Below are 4,038 nucleotides of genomic sequence, written 5' to 3' on the forward strand. Positions count from 1 at the left end.
ATGTCCCTTAATGAATCTTTTAGAGAAAGTTTGTTGATGGTCAAGTCTGAGATTTCTGAAAATATTTTTATTCCATTGTCATTCTTGAACACTGCAGTGATTAGTGGGTGATCACCTATATTAGTTATAGTTAAAATAGCAGATAGTTATTTTTTCTTAGTGCTTTCAAAATATTTTCCCACTTCAGGCTTTTATTGTAGCTGTTGAAAAACCTGCTATAAGTCACTTTTTATTTGCTATTTCTTTTATCTCTTTAGTTGATTTCATATATTCTTTCCCACTATGACAGGTGTGTGTATAAATTTAGTTTTATTTCTCTTGCTTTGGAATGGTTTTACTGCTTGAATTTGAGGTCTCAGACTTTTGTCAATTCTCAAATATTCTTTTTTTTTTTTTTGAGACAGAGTCTCACTTTGTTGCTCAAGCTAGAGTGAGTGCCGTGGCATCAGCCTAGCTCACAGCAACCTCAATCTCCTGGGCTCAAGCGATCCTACTGCCTCAGCCTCCCGAGTAGCAGGGACTACAGGCATGTGCCACCATGCCCGGCTAATTTTTTTTTGTATATATATTTTTAGTTGGTCAATTAATTTCTTTCTATTTTTAGTAGAGACGGGGTCTCGCTCAGGCTGGTTTTGAACTCCCAACCTTGAGCAATCCGCCTGCCTCAGCCTCCCAGAGTGCTAGGATTACAGGCGTGAGCCACCACGCCCGGCCTCAAATATTCTTATATTTTATCTTGATGGTTACTTCTCCCTATTCTCTCCTTATAAATTGATATTGGAACTCCTCAGGCTCTCTTTCATAACTTCCATCTTTCATAATTTTCTTTTTATCTTTCTATTCTTCTTTCAGAATAATTTTTATCAGATTTATATTGTATTTAACTAATTCTTTTATATTTTAAACTTTGAAAACATGTAAAAGAATACTTATATCATACGTACAAGACTATTTTTTTAAAAAATAAGCTGAACACCCTTGTACCTAGCACCCATGTTACAAAATAGAATACCTTAGTGACTCTATAAAAATCACAATCCTGCCCTCCTTCTCTCATCCAACAAAGGTAATCCCTGTCCAGAATTCTGTATTTATATTTTGTGGGCTTTCTCTTTTCATATATTTTTACTATATAGTACCTCTAATTCATACTGTTTGGTTTTTCACACTTTAAAAATTTTTATAAAAATTTTTATATAAATGCAATAATATTTATGTATTCTTCTGCAACTTAGCTTTCTCTTTATTGTTAAATTTAACCCATGTTGATGTGTGTAACTGTAGGTCACTCATTTTTAAAGTCAACTTTATTAAGGTATAATTTACATACAATAAATGTACCCATTTTAACTATATAGTTTGATGATTTCTGACATACATATGTGTAAATTATATGTATATATACCCCCACTACCACGATCAAGATATAGAACATTTCATTCCCCCCCAAAATTATCTTGGTGATCACTCATTTTTACTACTGTATTCCAGTTGTTGAATAAATATGGTACAAATTATTCACTAACTCTTATGAATAGACATTTGAGTTGTTTCCAGTTTGGGTTTTTATAAGCATTGTTGTCATTCAAAGACAGGCTCCTCAAGATAATTGGCATGTAAATAAGAGTAGGTTTGTAAAACTGCAGAGCATGCGCATCTTCAACTTTACTAGATAATGTCATATTGTTTCCCAAAATTGTTGTACCAACATGTACATAAAATTCATAGTGTGGAAGCTCTAGTTGATCCACGTTCTTGCCAAAACTTGAAACTTTAATTTGGGCCAGTCTGGTGGATGTAAAACTGTACTTCATTATAATTTTAAAATGTATGTCTATGATTTCAAATGATTTTGAAATATCTTTTTATATGTCTGTTGGCCATTCAGATTTTTTCTTCTTTGAAGTGCCTATTTTGTTAATTTTTCTATTTAGTTGCTTATCTTTTTCTCACTGATTTAAAGTAATTCTTTATATTCTGGATAATAATCTTTTATTTAGATAATAATCCTTTGTCATGTATGTTGCAGATATATACTCCAGTTTTGCTTAGTGTTTTCATATTTTATGGTGTCTTATGGTAAACAGAAGTTAATTTAAATTAGGTAGATTTATTTCTTTTTTATGGTTTGTATTTTTGCATTGTAAGATATCATTTCCTGGGGGGAGATGGGGCATGGGCAATATACCTAACTTTAACACTTGTACCCCCATAATATGCTAAAATAAATTAAAAAAAACATATCATTTCCTTCTTCAGGTTAAAAAATGTATTCTCCCATTTTTTTCTCCAAAAAGTTGTGTAACTATGCTTTTCACATTTAAGTCTTTAAAATATTTAGAATGCAGGAATCCAATTTCATTTTCTTCCAAATGGGATAATCAGTTTTTTCTTTTCCAGCCAAGCGCGGTGGCTCACGCGCCTGTAATCCTAGCACTCTGGGAGGCCCAGGCGAGCGGATTGCTCAAGGTCAGGAGTTCGAAACCAGCCTGAGCAAGAGCGAGACCCGTCTCTACTATAAATAGAAAGAAATTAATTGGCCAACTAATATATATAGAAAAAATTAGCCGGGCATGGTGGCGCATGCCTGTAGTCACAGCTACTCGGGAGGCTGAGGCAGGAGGATCGCTTGAGCCCAAGAGTTTGCATTGCTATGAGCTAGGCTGATGCCACAGCACTCACTCTAGCCTGGGCAATAAAACGAGACTCTGTCTCAAAAAAAAATTTTTTTTTCATTTCCCCCCTGAACAGCAAATTTCTGTTATATACCAAGTTTCCTGGGCTCCCTATTGTGACCCAATGGTTTGTCTATTGCTGTCTTAACACCACTGAATCTTAAATACTGTAGCCTTATAATAAATACTGATGTCCAATACAAGTTTTCTCACCTGTTCTTTCCTTTTTTTTTTTTTTTTTTTTTTGAGACAGGATCTTACTCTGTCATCCAGAATGGAGTGCAGTAACAGGAACATAGTTCATTGCAGCCTCCAACTCCTGGGCTCAAGGAATGCTCCTGCCTCAGTCACCCAAGTAGCTGGGACAATAGGTGCATACCACCATGCCTAGCTAATTTTTTCATTTTTTGTAGACTGGATCTTGCTTTGTTGCCCAAGCTGGTTTTGAACTCTTGGCCTCAAGGAATCCTCCCACCTCAGCCTCCCAAAGTGCTGGGATTACAGGTATAAGCCAATGTGCACATTCATGTTTTTCTTTTTAAATGTCGCTTAGTAAATATTAACCCTTTGCTTTTATTTTAGACATAGATATAACAGTGTATGAAACCTCTATTAGCATTTCCAACAAAATTGCAAACTGGAACCTTTATAATATGAAGCTTTCAAAACTGTACATTCTATTTAATCTCTACTAACATTTCCCTAGTTCATACCATTACCGTTAATCTGTTTCATTACAAAATTCTTCTTGGGGTCCTTGCCACCAACACTCCAATCTATTTTTCACATTGTAGCCACAAAAATTTTGCTAAAATGTAATTCAAGCCACCTTCTACTTATCAATCCTTTAGCCAGTGCCTCCAGGATTAAGGCTGAACTGCTCAACTTGGTTTATTTTTAGGAACTACCTTCTGTTCACCTGTGATCCTCACTTCTAGCCATCTTTTCCCATCATATATCACCCTGCCTTCTTCTGTGCTCCTGTTTCTGAGTTCACTTTTGGTTCCTCAAGTTAACTGAGAGAGGTTTTTTTAAATAGGTAAATGGCAATTTGAAAAATTTGAACTCTCAGGATTTCAAACAGAAATTAATTTGCAAATTTATTTTATTTATTTATTTATTTTAAGAGACAAGGTCTCACTCTGTCTCCCAGGATGGAGTGCAGTAGCACAATCATAGCTCATTGCAGCTTCCAATTCCTGGGCTCAAGAGATCCTCTGGCCTTGGTCTCTCAAGTAGTGAGGACTATGGGCATGCACTACCACTTCTGGCTATTTTTTTAAAACATTTTTTGTAGAGACTGGGTCTCACTATGTTGCCCAGGTTGATCTTGAACTCCTAGCCTCAAGCAATCTTCCTGTCT

Source organism: Microcebus murinus, chromosome 15 (genome assembly GCF_040939455.1).
Source record: "Microcebus murinus isolate Inina chromosome 15, M.murinus_Inina_mat1.0, whole genome shotgun sequence".
NCBI lineage: Eukaryota > Metazoa > Chordata > Mammalia > Primates > Cheirogaleidae > Microcebus > Microcebus murinus.